Genomic DNA, 21,153 nt, shown 5'->3' on the forward strand with positions numbered 1-21,153 from the left:
CTAGGCATAAAAGCTGTAATAATAATAATAAATAAATAAATAAATAAACAAATAACTACAAACGATGAAATTGATTGTAGTGAAATTCATTTTTTTGTAATTTTTATAGTTACTCCGAAAATATAATACATTTTGCGGAAACCAAGCAATTTAAACAAATTTGGGTTTTTTCTTTTTGAAATACGTTTTGAATCGTTTGTAGTTTTTCATAGGAAAAACATTTTTTTTTTGGTCCACAGGTTTCGGAGATATCGCTAACGCATCTCAAAAAAACCAAGAACGCAGCAATTTGGAAGCTTTAAAAGTACTTTTCCTATTACTACAAACGATGGAATTGATTATAGTGAAATTCATTTTTTTGTAGTTTTTATAGTTACTCCGAAAATATAATACATTGTGCGGAAACCAATCAATTTAAGCAAATTTGGGTTTTTTCTTTTTGAAATACGTTTTAATTCGTTTGTAGTTTGTCATAGGAAAAACAATTTTTTTTTGGTCCATAGGTTTCGGAGATATCGCTAACGCATCTCAAAACAACCAAGAAAGCAGCAATTTTGAAGCTTTAAAAGTACTTTTCCTATAACTACAAACGATGAAACTAATTGTAGTGAAATTCGTTTTTTTTAGTTCTTATAGTTACTCCGAAAATATAATACATTGTGCGGAAACCAAGCAATTTAAGTAAATTTGGTTTTTTTCTTTTTGAAATACGTTTTAAATCGTTTGTAGTTTTTTATAGGAAAAAAAATTTTTTTTTGGTAGACAGGTTTCGGAGATATCGCTAACGCATCTCAAAAAAACCAAGAACGCAGCAATTTGGAAGCTTTAAAAGTACTTTTCCTATAACTACAAACGATGAAATTGATTATAGTGAAATTCATTTTTTTGTAGTTTTTATAGTTACTCCGAAAATATAATACATTGTGCGGAAACCAAGCAATTTAAGCAAATTTTGGTTTTTTCTTTTTGAAATACGTTTTAAATCGTTTGTAGTTTTTAATACGAAAAAACATTTTTTTTGCTCCACAGCGCCGCTTTCGGTTGCCGATACTACATAATCCATAAGCGCCTTTGTACCATTAGCAAAATTGGGAAATTCGAAGACACCCGGTTGGGTATTCCAAACAATGATTTTTGCACAGCAAATGGGTTCTTTGAATAATTCTCTCGATTTAAATTACAAGCATATTAAAGTTTTTGAAAGTGCAAGTAAATATTGTTGCTTTCAATTCATATGTTCAAAAATAAAACAAACTTCATTTCAGCATACCCCTTCTAACAAAAATTATTCTTAGCTCAAGCAAATGTACGTACATACATATGTACATATGTATGTTCATATGTAAGCTAAGAAATGTATGAACATCGTAATGTATCTGCTATGACGATCGTAGCGTATAAACAAACTTAGATATATATGCAAACACATACATATATTCTTAAACTAAAGATCAACCAACACCCCCACTTCACCCTACTTCACACCCACCTCATTGATACCAATATATCCAAGCATAAGCTAACATATGTATGTTTGTACATTCACATGTTCAAAAACAAAACAAACTTCTATTCAAAAAACCACTTCCAACAAAATTATTCTTACGAACAAGCATGTGTACATACATACATATGTATGTTCAAATGTAAATAACAAAATCCTGAAAACTAGCTTCCTATTTTTCATTCATAATGCTTCTTCTAAAGTTGTCCAAATTGGTGATGCAATTTGGCAACATGGCATTTGATAAAATCGTCAAAAGAAAAATGTTTGTGATTTTATAAATTCCAACTTCGATGCATATTGAGGGCTTTCATTATAACGCGCATAACTACTTCCATAACTCGGCACTTTTCCTATGAAATAATACCAAACTATTTATATGCCCTAATCGAAGTAATAATATGGTAGTAAAAAATGCAAATAAGGATGCGCAGATATTGCCCAATAAATGCCCAGTAACCTATTAGCAATATAATCTAAAAATTTTCATGCATTGTTCATATAGATTTTTGCAAATAATTTTCCAATATGCCGAATTGCCGAGTTGACAGAGCTTATGGAAATTTTAATTTGCTATTTGAAAAACCTGATCTTATTCTGTCGAAAAATTGTTCGCGCAGTCGAACAACCAACTTTTCAGCAGCTGTGTTGCAGTTAATACATAAAAGGCGAGTTTTACCCGTTTCTGGCCCGAATTCGCACTGTGACGTCATATTGTATATGCTGACTTGTTTATCACATGTCAGTACAAAGTAAGAATTTTACACTATTTTCATAGATAAAATGTAATAAATGGGAGGGGCGAAATGAATTAAAGTAATTTTGCCAAGAAAAATAACATTATGTCGCAAAAGAGCAATAAATTCTGTTACGGCGGCAACACCACAGATAGGGCGCGCTCGTAATAATGGTGGGGGAGAAGAAAAGAAAATACACAAACGAATTCGTTATAAAAAAGTGAACAATAATATTTATTAAAATAAATGGAAATGCAAATTCAACGTTAGTCCACTTAATCACAATAAATGAAATTGGTTAGAAAAAGATACACAGCAATGTTTATTGAAATAAAATTAAATGCAAATGCAAAGTTAATCTACTTAATCACAATTCACCGAATTCGTTAGAGAATAAAATGAAAGTAAAAGCAAATGCAAGATAATCCACTTACTCACATTCAATATTTCCGATGACGGAAGTGCAAAAATGAATTTTAGAATTTTTAATAGAATTGAAAGACTTACCTTTGGTGGCTTGGCTGCTGGCGGTTTCTTAGACGTTCGCAAAAGAAGTGAAAGAGGTAAAAAACCTTTTGTTCGCGGTCACCGCCGAATCCTAGGCTTAACTATTATCCGGCGGGGTAAACGGTTATCGGTATAAACCGATATGTATAAATGAAAGATGTGAGGTAAAAGGACAACGAAAAGAAAAAGTTAAGTAATACGAGGGTGCACCGCCATATTTAGGCTTGTGGCCTAAACGTGCCGGCCCCCTTGCGGCGAGCAACTTCGAAACGATCGTAACGCCCCAACAACCAAGTCCCAAAGGGCTCGCGAGAACGATTCTCAACTTAAAATTAACGAATCTCCACTTAAATTTAGGCCATGCTGTAAATGCGTATGGAGGAAAAATAGTGTGACCAGGATACATAATTCGACCGACGCCAGACGCTTCTCCGTGAGATTCCTGTGAATAAAGAGATGTTAGTCGAAATAGACATGGGTTGATTTTAGTGCACTTTACTTATTGAATGGACATATACCCGATTATTGCTGGTGGGCTCCAGACACTACCAACCCGAATATGGTGGCTTGAGTCAGCAGCCCGCCGACGTTCGACGGTGGTGTGCCGCTAACCATTAGGCTGGCGTAGACGTCGGCACCTAGTGTGAGCCGGACAGGTGTAGACCGGTGGAAAGCTGGATCCGCCAGCTTCATAAATTGGAATGGCGTGGCTACCGATGGATCCAGAGTTGCTGTCGGACTAAGCCGTGAATATCGCGACACCACTGTGGCCTGGGTCGTCACTGCTCCCGTTACCCCGTATTTCCCTCGCAGAACAAGCGTGCACTTCACGTGATAGGACGTGCCCGTTCGCTCTAACCCGAGGTCCTTCGCAAGATTCGCATCGATGATTGAATTCGGAGCGCACGGATCGATAAGGGCGCGTATTGCGTGGAGCTTCCCTCCTGCTGCTATCCGGACGACCGCCGTTGGAGCTATGGCTACGAATGCGCGTGTAATGGTCGTTGCTAGAGGAGTCTCTCGGAGGCGTCCTGTTCTGAAGCCGGCTGGCGTTGTTGGTTGGCGCGCGAGCGTTGTTGGTTGGCGCGCGAACGTAGTTACTTGGGCACGAGCATTATACGGGGCCGCCCTGCCAATTGAGCGTCGTGACGAGCGGGACGGACGCGGTTCCGCGTCGCCACGGCGCCGCCCGGCAGAGCGGTGCGATGGGGGGAAAGGACGTGTCTCCCCGCCATCCCCGCGTTGTAAGTTTGAAGGCCTTTCATGCCGTAGGAGCGGTCGGAATTGTTGTGGTCCTGAACCGCCCGGTGGTGTCGTGGCTAGCATTGAAGTAGGATCTTCCCGTCGTTCGACCTCTTCCTCGGCGACGTCCGCTTCCCACCACAGGGTTTGTTCCATGACGTGGATGGATAGGGCTCCGTCGGAGCTCTCTTCGCCATCGCTCTCGTGGGACGGTGGTGGAACGTCGTCGAGGTGTGTTGACGTGTGGTGCTGCTCGTTGCACCGATGACAGCGATCTTCGCTGGGACATGTCTTTCGTTGGTGGAATGGCGATAAGCAATTTGTGCAATATCGCAAATCTATGATTGTCTTTAGTCGATCCATGTTCGTCATGCCCCGGTAAATCGGGCAGAGCCTTATGCTGTGCGACTTTTGACATAGCCGGCAGGGGGCGCTGAATGTGTTGCGGCGTGCCTCCGTCTTGGCGCGTTTGTGGGACAATCCAGTCATTCTGGAATATCAAATTGTTAGTAGAACATTCGTAAATGCCCTTAGATTGGGTGGCTTATGAGCCGGTACTAGGAGCTTAAGTGGCTGAGGTCGGGGTTGGCGTACTCGGGATAAAGGGTTGTGTGGAACGAATAATCTTATTAAGTTATTCTGTCGATGTAATGATGGGTTTGTAGTGGTTGAAACCACTGTTATATTTAATATAATTTTATTGAGATACGCCTTTTGGTAAATATCCTCATCATAATGAAATTCTGATATTGAAAGCAGTCATTTTTTGGTGTTTGCCTAATACAGGCAATATGCGGTAATATGCGCTACATTTGTGTAGCAGATGGTATCACGAGTTACCCGTGTATTTTCACGGCTCCTTGTAGTTGCCCTACAAAAATTTGGTCACAAACTTACCCACGCCGATACCAATGTGGCTATGAATATAACCTATGAATAACTGTAAAATGACTAGTCAAATGACGTCGTGCATATAAATGTGCGACAGATGTAAAGAGGCCTTTACTCGCTGTCTGGGAACACTCGTTGTGTTGATTTGGGCCATGTTGTGTGAGAATCACAAATTGTGGTGTGTTTGTTGATTCCAACACAACCCTGGCGGGAATAGCCTACACTAACGAGTGTGGCAATTTGTAGAGCTGTCAGCTGTTCACTCTTCCAATCGTTGGAATGAGACCGCTGTGCGGTGCTGCCCATTGCAATGTAATGATACATAATGGTCATGTCATGAAAGTATTTAGGGACAGCTTGCGTCTGAGTCCTGACGCGACATTAAATTTATAGTCTGTTCTAAAAAGTTTAATTTCTCCCTTGTTTGTAACATCGAAAGCATAGATGACACTACTTTATTCCTGCTGGGATTTCAAGCAAAAAAGGGACTGACGAAAGTCTGTCGAAACTTCAATACACAAAAAAAGCAATTTCTGTCATGAAAGCGAGACCACTATTGAGTGTGACATGTTTAAAATGTAAAACACAAACAAAATCATGCACAGATAAACCGCGAAAATTATTTCGGTCTCGAGTGGTTAACCCCCCTTTTTCCAAGCAGGCTGATTTTGATTGTGTTTTTATGCCCAAATTTTCAAACTAAAAACTTTTCTCAAAAAAAAGAAAGAAGCAAAAAGACGGCCGAATGTCAGGAAAACTATCGAAATACAACCTGGCGCGTGTGTTTTCAGTGAAACCAGGCTGTATCTTCAGGGTTTTCGTTAGTTGATTTTTTGTTCGGTTACTAACACTCGAGTTTGTTGGATCCCGCGGATCCGAGTTGTGATACTCTTTGGATCGCGCGCAATGTGCTTACTGCGTAAGAACCGAAAAAAGCAAATGTCATCGGGTGGCAACCTTGTTTCGTTCATTCAAAATGTCATTCATTCATGGAAATGAGTATAGAGACATTTTGAATGAATTTTCACTATGAAGAAAACTGGTGATGGGTAAGTATGAGTATCGTTCCCTTTTTTGATAATTTTATAAATTTACTAATCTTTTATTCTTTTATTTCATTTCGTTTCAGCTCGGACGAGTATTTTTAGGAAGATGCAATTTGCATAAGACAACAATGCATTTATAGCCGTGTAACGTGTGTTGCAAACCACTATAATATATAATATCGATTTCACGCGTATTAATGGCAGTGGCATGTAACTGCACACAAGCAAACTCACATGCATTCAATTAAAGGAAGAAAATTACAAAGGTTGCACAGTAGAGCAAGAACTTCAAGGTTCTACGTGCAACCGTTACTTCCCGACAAGCCACCAAAAAGGTGGGCAGCTCGAATGAAGAAAGACATTTTAGAAGGCCAATACTTCCACACGAAATGAGGCGCACCAATAATTCAGTAACACTCAACAGCAATGGTTGCTTTCTTCTTCGGCTGTTTTCGTAGTAATATGTTGACCAAAGTGGACAGGTGTTTGACACATAAAAGTGGCGTCAGTCATATGGAGCCCCATCCTGATATATTTCTAATGACTTTAATATTAACAAAGCCAGCAAGAATCAATCGGCGACAAATAATGCGACAAAACTTGGCTCCGACTTGGCGTGCCTTTAGAGTTGCCTTATTATCCTGAACTTTAATATATTTGCCCAAATATCATGCGAGTGGACATTTGCAATTGGAGAGCGTAGCGGATCAATTTACACGTTTAACAGCTTGTCCACAATGGGTAGAAAATGATGTGGATAACGCAAGCAACTCAAGGCGGATAATAAAGTAAAATATTTTTTTTTTTTTTGCAATCGGCACAGAAAATCTATCGTGGGGTTTGCGCGCTTTAGTGGAACGTGAACAGAAATCGTATCGAGATATCCTGTTACTGCCACGCATAACAGAAAGTTTTGAAAATTTAACAGAAGAAGTTTTGCATTCTATCGAAGCATTAACAAATAATTATCAATTTAGTATTTCCTTAAAGTTGACAATGATACCTACGTAAAGTTGGATTTATTGTTGGATGAATAGATTTCGTATGATCGTAAATTGACCCGAAAAAGCAACGAATATAAATGGAAAACATTACCCGCTCTCTATTGGGGTTACTTTAATGGCAAAGCTAATGTTCAAACAAAAGGAAAATGGCGTGATCCCAAATTATCATTTATCAACACATTCTTTAACATATGCACAAAGCGGCGGATATTTGATATCGAGACATATTTGTGAGCATATTGCTGGAAATGCGCAATCGCTTGCCGTTTATGAAGATGTTTCATTGGGTTTATGGATTGCGCCACTACCTTATGTTTATCGTAAACATGATCCACGCTTCGATGCTTCATATAGACCGCGCAAATGACGTTATCATTTAGTAAAGCATAAGGTGGACGAAAATGATATGCAACAGTGGTACGATGGTAGTGTTTGTATAAAAGGAAGAGATTCTGATGAGAAGGAAACACCAGCGGAATATCTTTATGATTGGTCGAAACCCGCTAGTAAATGCTGTGATAAAGGCGTACTTGCGCATTGGTAACGAAAAATAGCATAAATATAAAGTAATAATAAGCATGTTTGCGCAGATCTACTTTCTGAAGTAAAAATATATAAATTTATCTTAATGCATTTATATTGCATATTGGTACGAAACTCACAAAACTCAAAATATCTACGAAAATTATTTAATCATGCTACATGGAGCGATGTGGCCAAGTGGAATTTCATCGATTTAAAAGGTGATCCTAAAAGGGTGTTGCAGTTATGACCTGGAAGCAATTTATTAGCATATAATTGTCACCTCCTAGCTTCAGACTGCAGTAAAATGTTATGTATATTTTGATCGAGTCCTTTGAGCAGAGATAGCCAGCGGGGATAGCTACATTTAGAAAATAAGTATGATCGAATGACATGTACTACTTATATGACCTACATATAAAGCGAACACCGTAGTAAACATTAAAAACAATCGCGCCATAACTCTTAAATCCGAACAAAAATTAACTTTGTCTCATTAGAGCCCAAAATAATGGTTTAAAGTCATATGTTAGCCTTTAAGGAAAACCCATTTTTCATCCTTAGTGAATACAAAAACTTCAAAAACTTATAACAAAATTAAAATAAATAAATTATATTGATATTTACAATCCAAAAAACAAATTGTGGCCAGTTACGAATGTATACCTATATATAGGTGAGTGTTATTCAAGATAGCTTTATAACAATTTTTGGGTTGCGAGGGGAGGACCTTTGCAAACTTATCCTTTGAACGTTGATTCACCTGTATAGTAATGGAAAGATCTTCCAATAAATTTTTCAAAGGACTCGGGAAGTTGCTTCCAAATTGTTATACTGTAAATAACAGTGTATTTATTTATAACTTGACCAATTGACAAGTTTATTCCATTTTAGTGTCTACTATTCTTGCAACTGACTGGCGTACGCAATTTCGACGTCGCATGAGATTGATAATGAACGACGTGGCGATTCCTTGTTGAGATTGAAGCAGTAAAACATTACGGCGCTGAGTCATACGAATTTGGAGAATATGTTCTGTGGCGTATATGTTCTGTGGCAGATAGTAGATCTGCGGTAGGGTTCGGCCTCTTCCTCGGCGACGTCCGCTTCCCACCACAGGGTTTGTTCCGTGACGTGGATGGATAGGGCTCCGTCGGAGCTCTCTTCGCCATCGCTCTCGTGGGACGGTGGTGGAACGTCGTCGAGGTGTGTTGACGTGTGGTGCTGCTCGTTGCACCGATGACAGCGATCTTCGCTGGGACATGTCTTCCGTTGGTGGAATGGCGATAAGCAATTTGTGCAATATCGCAAATCCATGATTGTCTTTAGTCGATCCATGTTCGTCATGCCCCGGTAAATCGGGCAGAGCCTTATGCTGTGCGACTTTTGACATAGCCGGCAGGGGGCGCTGAATGTGTTGCCGCGTGCCTCCGTCTTCTCCTCAGGGGGGTTAAGCAGTTTGTTGGCCTCATTCGGGGTGAACGAGAGCTGAGTTAAGCGGGTTGTTGGCCTCGTTCGGGGTGAACGAGAGCTGGGTTAAGCGGTTTGTTGGCCTCGTTCGGGGTGAACGAGAGCTGGGTTAAGCGGGTTGTTGAACGAGTGGAAGTTACAGATCTTCCACACCCTCACTGGAGGGTGGTAGTAGGACCAATTTCGTGATTGGTCTGGTGGTTTGTCCCCTTGCCGTATCCAGTTCGACGACTCGAACTCGGTTATCGGGGCCATAATGAAGGTTGGCTATCCGACCTAGTCTCCATTCGTTAGGGGGCAGATTATCCTCCTTAATGACGACTAGGTCTCCCTGTTTAAGGTTTGATTGTGGATGCTTCCACTTAACGCGCTTCTGCAATTCGGTGAGATACTCCGTTTTCCACGGTTTGCAGAAGGTTTGATGCAGCGCCTTAAGTTGTTCCCATCGATTGACGAGTGATGCACGATTCTCGCTGACGTCGATCTCGGGTGGCGCTAGTAGGTGGCCTCCCACGAGGAAATGGCCTGGAGTAAGTGGCTCCAAATTAGACGGCTCGTTGGAGGAGGGGCTTAACGGTCGAGAATTGAGACAGGACTCGATTCGACAAAGTAGTGTGCTGAACTCTTCAAGGGTAAATTTGTGATCCAACGCGATCTTCTTGAAGTGGTTCTTGAAGCTTTTGATCCCTGCCTCCCATAGCCCGCCCATGTGAGGAGCTCCTGGTGGTATGAAATGCCATGTCAGGTTTTGGTGACTGTACTTAGATAGAGTTTGGTTGCGAGCGTCCGCCAGGAAAGCTTTGAGTTCTGAGCGGAGAGCTCTGGAGGCTCCGACAAAATTGGTTCCGTTGTCGGAGTAGATGTTCTTTGGACATCCTCGCCGCGCAACAAATCTGTCGAAAGCTGCCAGGAATGCGGCAGTGCTGAGGTCACTAGTGGCTTCCAAGTGAATAGCCTTGGTTGCAAAGCAAACAAAGAGGCAGACGTAACCCTTTGACATGCGGCATCCTCTTCCACTATAAGATTTGATGTCAAATGGTCCGGCAAAATCTACCCCCGCATTGGTGAAAGCCCGGGAAAAGGTGGTTCGTTCTGAGGGTAGATCTCCCATAAGTTGGGTTTGGGTCCGTTTGCGGAATATTGTGCACGTTTTGCAATTGTGTATGACCGATCGGATCATATTTTTGACCCTAGGGATCCAATATTGTGTGCGTAGGCGACGAAACATAAGTTGGTTCTCCCCATGCAGGGTGTCTTTATGGATGAACTGGACAAGAAGTCGTGTGAGCCGGCAGTCATACGGCAGAATGATCGGGTGCCGTTCACTGTAGGGAAGATCCTTGGCCCCTGAAAGACGACCGCCCACCCTCAATATGCCCTTTTTATCGACAAGGGGGTGAGAGGGAGGATTTCACTCTTTGAACCGATGAGCTTCCCAGAATTTAAGCTCGAAAGTTCCTCCGAATAGTGCCTCCGTTGGTAGAAAGCTATTAACTGACTTGTCGTGGCCTGGATTTCATCGGGTGAAATGAAGGGCGATGCCGCTTTAAAGGAAGATTTTGTCTTAGGATTGGTTCTTTCGATAAATCTTCGAACATACGATATGACCCTCAAGGCCCTGGATAAATTGGAAAACCGTTCGAGGATGTCGTCTTTATCTCTTATTTTTGAAGTTGTATGAACCTGCACCCGTTTCTCCTCTATGTTAGTCCGATAGTCCTTTTCTCGTATTGGCCATTCTGTCTTATCTTCTTGTAACCAAGAAGGTCCCTGCCACCACAAAGAGTTATTGACTAACTCCTTCGCTGATAGTCCTCGGCTAGCCAGGTCTGCAGGATTGGATGCGGATTCTACGTGGTGCCAGGATTTGTTTCCTACCTTTTCTACTATTTTCGTTACTCGATGAGCGACAAAGGTTGACCAAGAACAAGGGGGTTTTCTTATCCACGCCAAAACAATCGTGGAGTCTGTCCATAGGTGTAGATTGAAATTTTCTAAATACAGATTTTCACGCACTGATTCGATGGTTTCGGCCAGCAACACTGCACCGCATAGCTCTAATCGGGGTAAGGAAACTGTTTTAACGGGTGCTACTCTTGTTTTCGCTATTAATAAGTTAACATAGACCTCATCCTTTATCTTTGCCCGTAAAAAGACTGTCGCGGCGTAAGCTTTTTCCGAGGCGTCGCAAAAGCCGTGTATTTCAACGTCGTTGGTTGGCGTGAAGTGCACCCGGATACGAATTCCGTTAATGGAGGGGTATTGCTGCATAAAATTATGCCATCGGTCTAGGGTTCCTGCCGACACTGGTTCATCCCAGTCAGTCCCCTCTAGCCAAATGTCTTGCATAATGACTTTTGCAACAATGACGACTGGGGCGAGCCAACCTAGAGGATCGAAAAGTTTAGCGATTGCAGAAAGTATTGCCCTTTTCGTTAACATATCCCGATTTTCAATTGGTTTTGCCGTGAAGTAAAAATAATCCGCATGCGCGTTCCATCGTATACCTAGGGTCTTGACCGTACTCGTGTCCTCGAATTCCAAAAAGTCTTCGTTGAGCAGATGAGGTTTGGGTATCCCTTAAAGTATTATTGAGCAATTTGACGTTCATTTGCGGAGGGAAAAACCAGCGAACTGTAGAGCATCTGTGATTTCATCGCGAGCTTTGAGTGTGGATTCGATGCTATGTCCCCCGGCTAGAACGTCATCGACGTACATACCTCTCCGTAAGATATCTGCGGCAATGGGTAATGAAGTTTCAACGTCGTCTGCTAGTTGGTGCAGTGTCCTTATCGCCAGATAAGGAGCACAATTGACTCCAAAGGTGACTGTCTTTAATTCCTAGACGCTGATAGGGTCACTAGGATTGTTGCGAAAAACTATTCTCTGGAATTGTGTTTGGTTTGGCTTTACCCATATCTGCCGGTACATCTTTTCGATGTCGCTATTAAAAACATATTTAAAGAATCTCCATCGAAGGAGTAGAATCGTTAAATCGGCCTGAAGCACTGGGCCTGTATAAAGTACGTCGTTTAGGCTTGTGCCATTGGCTGTGGGATACGAAGCGTTGAACACCACACGAACTTTGGTCGTGGTGCTTTCCTCTTTTATAACCGCATGATGGGGTAAGAAGTAGCAATCGGTCACGTGGGGTGGTATGATTTTTGCAACTTTTGACATATGTCCCAATGTCTCATATTCCGCTAGTGCCCTATTGTACTCTGTCTGTAGGGCCGGTGTCTTGGCTAGGCGCGTCTCATTCCGGTAGAATTGGGAGCAGACGCCGTTTAGGGAAGGCCCTAAGGAGATGTTGTTGGGAAAATCCTGTTTAAAAGGAAGGGCGACAGTATATTTGCCATCGGAATTTCTTTCTGTTGTAAGTCTGAAAAGTTCCTCGCAATAGGCATTATCTTCGTTAAGTGCCCTTTTCTTAGGTACGTTTTCAAGTTCCCAGAAAGCGGTTAGTTGCTTGTCTAGGCTGATTTCATTAAAAAAAGATACCCGTGTATTAGTTGGGTGAGGTACTTCTGCACGGCCAGTTACAATCCAACCGAAGACGGTTTCTTGGGCGAGAAGCGTGTTTAGAACGTTCTTCCTTATACCGTTCAGTATTATCTGGGGATAAATGTCGCCTCCAAGTATGAGGTCGACTGGTTCATTAATGAAGAACCTCTTATCCGCCAGAATCAGATCAGGAAACGCTTGTCGAGTCGTTGCGCTAACTTGGCAAGTCGGAAGGTCCCCTGTTAATTGGGGCAGGACTAGGACCACTGTATCGATGCTCACTAAGGGGTCTGTGAGCGAACCTAACGTAATCACACATGATTCCTTTACCTGTGCAGATGGGGTATTATTTATTCCTGACACTTGCACATGCAGGCGTTTGGATGGAAGGTTTATTCGCTTTTTTAGTCTTTCTGTTATGAAAGAGCATTCGGACCCAGAGTCTATCAGCGCTCTGGCGGAAAATTTCACTCCATTATAGTGTATATTAACACGTGCTGTTCCTAATAACACCCCTTTAGTGCCGCATTTTATGTCCACGGCGCGAAGAGTCTTCATCCTTTGCTTCATCCTTGGCCGGCTGTGGGGTGATGGATTCGGCTTCAGCCGCCACAGCAGACATGCATTGCAGGTAGCATGAAAAGCAACTTTTATTTTTCTTTCTTAATGAGCTGAGCTCGTCTTTGGACAGTTCAGAATTGCTGAGAAGACTTTCATATGTGGACTTGGTCTTCTTCCATAGTGCCCTTAGCTCCTCTTGCAGTAGTGCAAGGGTGTGCTTGTTCCGGGATTCGGCCGGGGTGGAGTTGAAATCTTGTTCAAACTCCACTATGGAATCAGCCAATCTAATATGAGTCTCTATTGATTTTATTAATTTGAATATTTTGTTTCTTTGAAGGTGTCGAGTTTGAAGGCAAAAGACTTAGTGGCGTTGGTGTATATTCAACCGCAGCAAAAATTATAAGAGTGTTTTGTTTTTTTTTTGTACGTAGCCCAGCTATCAATCCTGCTGTGATTGTGCTGTGTGAGTAAAGTCTAAAAAATACACGGATTTGAACTCTGATCGGATTGTATGTGTTAACACAGAAAGCAATCTTATGTGAATTTAGTGATAAGAAAAAATTTGAATCAGATGTAAATCTTGACGTGGTGTAATGTGTGGCCAGTGATATGAACCACTTATAGAGATCCTCACGAGGATTATGTAAGCCACAGATAGAAATCCTGACGAGGATTTAATGTGTATACAGTGTTATAGATAGAAATCCTGACGAGGATTTAATGTGTATATAGTGATATGCAGCACAGATAGAAATCCTGAAAGGTTCTAGGGTGTACAAAGTGATATCAAACACAGATAGAAATCCTGACGAGGATTTAATGTGTCTACAGTGATGTGCAATGCAGAGAAGAGAATTCGTCTGCAAGTATTTAATGTGTCTAAAGGGTGTGTTGGACACAGATAGAAATATTTTCTGAAAACTTAGTGTTTCTAAAAAAAGTTTAAAAAACGCAGATGTAATCCCGATGTGGATATGATGTGTAATCCTCGAGATTTGAAACACAAATAGAAATCCTTATGTGGATTTAATGTGTTTAAAGGGTGAAATTTGACCCACAGATAGAAATCCCGACGAGGATTTAATGTGTATACAAGTGAAAGTGAAACACAGATAGAAATCCTGACGAGGATTTAATGTGTATACAAAAGGTGTTATGTGAACGTTGATGAGTATCGCCGAGTAGCCAACCAGGGTATCTTTCCCAATATAAATAAGACAATAACTTTGTTTATCCAACTTAAGGTGGAAAATTACACCTTTAATTATTTATTATAAAAAACGCTGAGAACATACAGCTATGTAATATTAAACGATCAGTATAAAATTGTGTTTGTGACCAATTGTGATGAGCCACTAGCCACCCAACGCAGTGCTAATTTTTGGCTTTATGGTATTATTTCAGTTCGCAACTGATTAAGAAACTGATTTCCGTTCAAAGATAACGCATTTGATTATATGTATATAATTCGGTGAAAAAATACTCTATATCAAATGCCTTCGAATTAATATGAATTAAGTGTATTCACAAATGAGCGATTTGCAACAATGTTATTGATTGTCGCAATTAAGCAAAAATGACTACAAGCCACCCAACGAAGGTGAAATGTTTTTGAAAAAATGTTTCTGTGGTTGCAGAATATTATGACTGCGTGAATATTGTGGTATTTCTTTGCAAGTTCATCAACCAAGTGAGAGTGTATGTAGATTGTTGCCGAAAATCAACAACCGAAAAGACTGTCTATAGAAACCGAGTGTGGTTGCACAGTGCAGTGATAATTTTGTTGCAAAAGGAGAAAAAAGAAAAAAAATCCACTGACTGCCTGCCTTGAGTTGTGTCGGAAAAGTCTTACCACTGGTGGGGGACTTAGCCGATAATCAAAAGGCGCTAGGTGTGCGTTGTAAAACAATGAACTTCCACTTGCTTTGACTTGCAAATGGATATCACAAATCCACTCGATACGTGAGTTCGTATATAAAAAAATGTGCACCAAAATCAACCACTTACCTTACACAAGTTTTGGTAATGTATGATGTTATGTGGACTGTTGATGTGATGTTATTGTGATGATGTGATAAATGGACGTGATATCGTATGATGAGTTGATTAGTGGACTCTTTGATGTTGTGATGATGATGTGATAATGTGATGTAGATGAGTGGACTGTTTGATATGCTGATGATGTTTTAATGCTAATGGACTGTATGTATGTGTGTGATGACGAGTTGGTATACGCTGCTCGTTCGTTTTGATGGCCAACTTTTTTCACTGCTGGTTGATTTTAATATTTTTATAAATAATTTTCCTTGCTTGGTTAATAATTTCCAATTATTCCGATGGGCTGATTCTGGGGTAAATCACCTATGTTTCCTTTGAATTTTTGATTTTCTCGGCGCGTAAGGACCAAAATGTTACGGCGGCAAGACCACAGATAGGGCGCGCTCGTAATAATGGTGGGGAGAGAAGAAAAGAAAATACACAAACGAATTCGTTATAAAAAAGTGAACAATAATATTTATTAAAATAAATGGAAATGCAAATTCAACGTTAGTCCACTTAATCACAATAAATGAAATTGGTTAGAAAAAGATACACAGCAATGTTTATTGAAATAAAATTAAATGCAAATGCAAAGTTAATCTACTTAATCACAATTCACTGAATTCGTTAGAGAATAAAATGAAAGTAAAAGCAAATGCAAGATAATCCACTTACTCACATTCAATATTTCCGATGACGGAAGTGCAAAAATGAATTTTAGAATTTTTAATAGAATTGAAAGACTTACCTTTGGTGGCTTGGCTGCTGGCGGTTTCTTAGACGTTCGCAAAAGAAGTGAAAGAGGTAAAAAACCTTTTGTTCGCGGTCACCGCCGAATCCTAGGCTTAACTATTATCCGGCGGGGTAAACGGTTATCGGTATAAACCGATATGTATAAATGAAAGATGTGAGGTAAAAGGACAACGAAAAGAAAAAGTTAAGTAATACGAGGGTGCACCGCCATATTTAGGCTTGTGGCCTAAACAAATTCGTTTATTTTAGTATTAATAATAAATTCCGCTTTTAGCTGTCAGTTGATTAAAGCTACAAACGGCAACACTTTTAACCACCGACGACACATACTTTGGCTCGTGCCTATTGTATTTCGTTGGCTAATTGCTACGAGCATTCATATGTATATATATATGTCTGTATACGCGGATTTACATAAATTCTTTGGTCGCTTTAGAACGTAGCAAGCGGCAATTTTTTTTCTTCTTATCTCAAGACACTGCCACAGCATCAAAGCGACCAAAGTGTTTATTTATATCTGCCTTTACTTTGGAGTATTATTGAATATGTATGTATGTATATGTACATTTCTACTTTGGTTCATATTTTCATACATATATATTCAATGATACAATGCTCAAAAGCTGATCGACAGGCACAGGCTTGTGTGTACATATGCACATACGTATTTAAGGGTGGAATTGATGCTAGTCAAATGCTCTTTGACTTGGCGTAGCAAACTACAAACGATGAAATTAATTGTAATGAAATTAATTTTTTTGTTGTTTTTATAGTTACTCCGAAAATATAATACATTGTGCGGAAACCAAGCAATTTAAGCAAATTTGGGCTTTTTCTTTTTGAAATACGTTTTAAATCGTTTGTAGTTTTTCATAGCGAAACAATTTTTTCTTTTTGGTCCACAGGTTTCGGAGATATCGCTAACGCATCTCAAGAAAACCAAAAACGCAGCAATTTGGAAGCACTAAAAGTACTTTTCCTATAACTACAAACGACGAAATTGATTGTAGTGAAATTCATTTTTTTGTAGTTTGTATACTTACTCCGGGGGTTAAGATACTTGGCTTGGATATCATACGTGGTTCCATGCTCTGGATCAGGGACTGGTATCAGTCTTAGACCGGCCATAGTGACGAATTGTCACACGTGATTGGTTGTCACGTCCTGCACGAGGGCCCCTGCTTCTACTGATAGTGGCGGATCTAGAGAGGACAACTCGATAAAACCCGCACCCCTGAGTCATTGTGCCGAGCTCAGGGGAGGGAGGACCCTGTTAAGGGTCAAGATCGGTACTCAACGGTGACGAACTGGATTGTTAGGGACTTGATTTTGACTATGGATAGGAATTGATGACTTAGGGCTGGTAGGTGCAGTATTCTGCCACCTTAGTAGGTCGGGGTGAAACCTTATCGAAATGGCTGGTAGGCTAATGCTGCACCTGCCCACGTCCCGTTAAAACCGTGGCGGGCCTCAAGGTACGTTCCGGCTCCGTCGCCGTTAAGTTGGTGGTGTAGGTGCGGTTGAAGATTTTCCCGCTTTGCGTCCATACCATACCTTCTTTTATAAAAAAGTTTTATCTGGCTAGCTCGAGCTCCGCGTTCTTAGTTATATGAATATAAGTAAGTATTGTTAGAATTAGCTTGAAATCAAATAACCAGAGTCCTTTTTAATTTGTAACTTCACAGTCCACATTTTCTTTTAGCACACTGTGGGGAGTTGTCACTCAATTTTTACACACACTTATGCAATTGTTTTAGTATTTGTGTGGCCGGCTCTGCTTTAGAACGTAGCAAGCGGCAAGTTTTTTTCTTCTTATCTCAAGACGCTGCCACAGCATCAAAGTGACCAAAGTGTTTATTTATATCTGCCTTTACTTTGGAGTATTATTGAATATGTATGTATGTACATTTCTACTTTGGTTCATATTTTCATACTTATATATTCAATGATACAATGCTCAAAAGCTGATCGACAGGCACAGGCTTCTGTGTACATATGCACATTTGGTTTTTTTCTTTTTGAAATACGTTTTAAATCGTTTGTAGTTTTTCATACGAAAAACAATTTTTTTTTTGGTCCACAGGTTTCGGAGATATCGCTAACGCATCTCAAAAAAACCAAGAACGCAGCAATTTGGAAGCACTAAAAGTACTTTTCCTATAACTACAAACGATGAAATTGATTGTAGTGAAATTAATTTTTTTGTAGTTTTTATACTTACTCCGAAAATATAATACATCGTGTGAAATCCAAGCAATTTAAGCAAATTTGGGTTTTTTCTTTTTGAAATACGTTTTAAATCGTTTGTAGTTTGTCATAGGAAAAAAAATTTTTTTTTTGGCCCATAGGTTTCGGAGATAGCGCAAACGCATCTCAAAAAAACCAAGAACGCAGCAATTTGGAAGCACTAAAAGTACTTTTCCTATAACTACAAATGATGAAATGGATTGTAGTGAAATTCATTTTTTTGTAGTTTTTATAGTTACTTCGAAAATATAATACATTGTGCGGAAACCAATCAACTTAAGCAAATTTGTTTTTTTTTCTTTTTGAAATACGTTTTAATTCGTTTGTAGTTTGTCATAGGAAAAAAAAATTTTTTTTTGGTCCATAGGTTTCGGAGATATCGCTAACGCATCTCAAAAAAACCAAGAACGCAGCAATTTGGAAGCACTAAAAGTACTTTTCCTATAACTACAAATGATGAAATAGATTGTAGTGAAATTCATTTTTTTGTAGTTTTTATACTTACTCCGAAATTATAATACATTGTGCGGAAACCAAGCAATTTAGTCAAATTTGGGTTTTTTCTTTTTGAAATACGTTTTAAATCGTTTGTAGTTTTTCATAGGAAAAAAATTTTTTTTTGGTCCACAGGTTTCGGAGATATCGCTAACGCATCTCAAAAAAAACAAGAACGTAGCAATTTGGAAGCACTAAAAGTACAACTACTAACGATGAAATTGATTGTAGTGAAATTCATTTTTTTGTAGTTTTTATAGTTACTCCGAAAATATAATACATTGTGCGGAAACCAAGCGATTTAAGAAAATTTGGGTTTTTTCCTTTTGCAATACGTTTTAAATCGTTTGTAGTTTTTCATAGGAAAAAAATTTTTTTTTTGGTCCACAGGTTTCGGAGATATCGCTAACGGATCTCAAAAAAACCAAGAACGCAGCAATTTGGAAGCACTAAAAGTACTTTTCCTATAACTACAAACGATGAAATTGATTATAGTGAAATTCATTTTTTTGTAGTTTTTATAGTTACTCCGAAAATATAATACATTGTGCGGAAACCAAGCAATTTAAGCAAATTTGGGTTTTTTCTTTTTATACTCAGTTGAGCAGAGCTCACAGAGTATATTAAGTTTGATTGGATAACGGTTGGTTGTACATATATAAAGGAATCGAGATAGATATAGACTTCCATATATCAAAATAATCAGGATCGAAAAAAAATTTGATTGAGCCATGTCCGTCCGTCCGTCCGTCCGTCCGTCCGTCCGTCCGTCCGTCCGTCCGTTAACACGATAACTTGAGTAAATTTTGAGGTATCTTGATGAAATTTGGTATGTAGGTTCCTGAGCACTCATCTCAGATCGCTATTTAAAATGAACGATATCGGACTATAACCACGCCCACTTTTTCGATATCGAAAATTTCGAAAAACCGAAAAAGTGCGATAACTCATTACAACAGACAGATAAAGCGACGAAACTTGGTAGATGGGTTGACGTTATGACGCAGAATAGAAAATTAGTAAGATTTTGGACAATGGGCGTGGCCCCGCCCACTTTTACAAGAAGGTAATTTAAAAGTTTTGCAAGCTGTAATTTGGCAGTCGTTGAAGATATCATGATGAAATTTGGCAGGAACGTTACTACTATTACTCTATATGTGCTAAATAAAAATTAGCAAAATTGGATTAAGAACACGCCCACTTTTTAAAAAAAAATTTTTTTAAATTCAAATTTTAACAAAAAATTTAATATCTTTACTGTATATAAGTAAATTAAGTCAAAATTCAACTCCAGTAATGATATGATGCAACAAAATACAAAAATAAAAGAAAATTTCAAAATGGGAGTGGCTCCGCCCATTTTCATTTAGTTTGTCTAGAATACTTTTATTGCCATAAGTCGAACAAAAATTTACCAATCCTTCTCAAATTTGGTAGGAGCATAGATTCTATGACGGTAACTGTTCTCTGTGAAAGTGGGCGAAATCGGTGGAAGCCACGCCCAGTTTTTATACACAGTCCACCGTCTGTCCTTCCGCTCGGCCATTAACACAATAACTTGAGCAAAATCCAATATATCTTTACTAAACTTAGCCCACGTACTTACCTGAGCTCACTTTTTCTTGGTATAAAAAATGGGCGAAATCTGACCATAACCACGCCCACTTTATCGATATCGAAAATTACGAAAAATGAAAAAAATGCCATAATTCTATACCAAATACGAAAAAAGGGATGAAACATTGTAACTGGATTGGTTTGTTGACGCAAAATATAACTTTGGAAAAATCTTTGTAAAATGGGTGTGACACCTACCATATTAAGTAGAAGAAAATGAAAAAGTTCTACAAGGCGAAATCAACAGCCCTTGGAATCTTGGCAGGAATACTGTTAGTGGTATTGCATATATAAATAAATTAGCAGTACCCGACAGATGATTTTCTGGATCACCTGGTCCACATTTTGGTGGATATCACGAGAACGCCTTCACATATACATCTAAGGGCCACTCGCTTTTAAAACCCTCATTAATACCTTTAATTTGATATCCATATCGTACAAAAACATACCAGAGTCACCCCTGTCCCACCCTAATGGCGATATCTCGAAAAGGCGTCCACCTATAGAACTAATGCCGCCTCTCTCTTAAAATGCTCAGTAACAGCTTTCGTTTGATACCCATATCGTACAAACATTCTAGAGTCACCCCTGGCCCACCCTAATGGCAATATCTCGAAAAGGCGTCCACCTATAGACCTAATGCCCACTCCCTCTTAAAATGCTCAGTAACAGCTTTCGTTTGATACCCATATCGTACAAACATTCTAGAGTCACACCTGGCCCACCCTAATGGCGATATTTCGAAAAGGCGTCCACCTATAGAACTAAGGATTACTCCCTTTTAAAATACTCATTACCACCTTTCATTTGATACCCATATCGTACAAACACATTCTAGAGTCACCCTGGCCCACCCTAATGGCGATATCTCGAAAAGGCGTCCACCTATAGACCTAATGTCCACTCCCCTTAAAATGCTCAGTAACACCTTTCGTTTGATACCCATATCGTACAAACATTCTAGAGTCACCCCTGGCCCACCCTAATGGCGATATCTCGAAAAGGCGTCC

The 21,153-nt window shown here is 39.7% G+C and overlaps 1 protein-coding gene and 1 pseudogene across 1 annotated transcript in view; one reads left to right on the forward strand and one right to left on the reverse strand.

Moving 5' to 3' along the window:
* The window catches only part of Dscam4 (Down syndrome cell adhesion molecule 4), a 2,049,237-nt gene that overhangs the window by 794,996 nt on the left and 1,233,088 nt on the right, over positions 1-21,153 (reverse strand).
* LOC137252875 (beta-1,3-galactosyltransferase 6-like) lies at positions 6,317-7,475 on the forward strand (annotated as a pseudogene).

This window comes from Eurosta solidaginis, chromosome 5 (assembly GCF_040869045.1).
Source record: "Eurosta solidaginis isolate ZX-2024a chromosome 5, ASM4086904v1, whole genome shotgun sequence".
Lineage (NCBI taxonomy): Eukaryota > Metazoa > Arthropoda > Insecta > Diptera > Tephritidae > Eurosta > Eurosta solidaginis.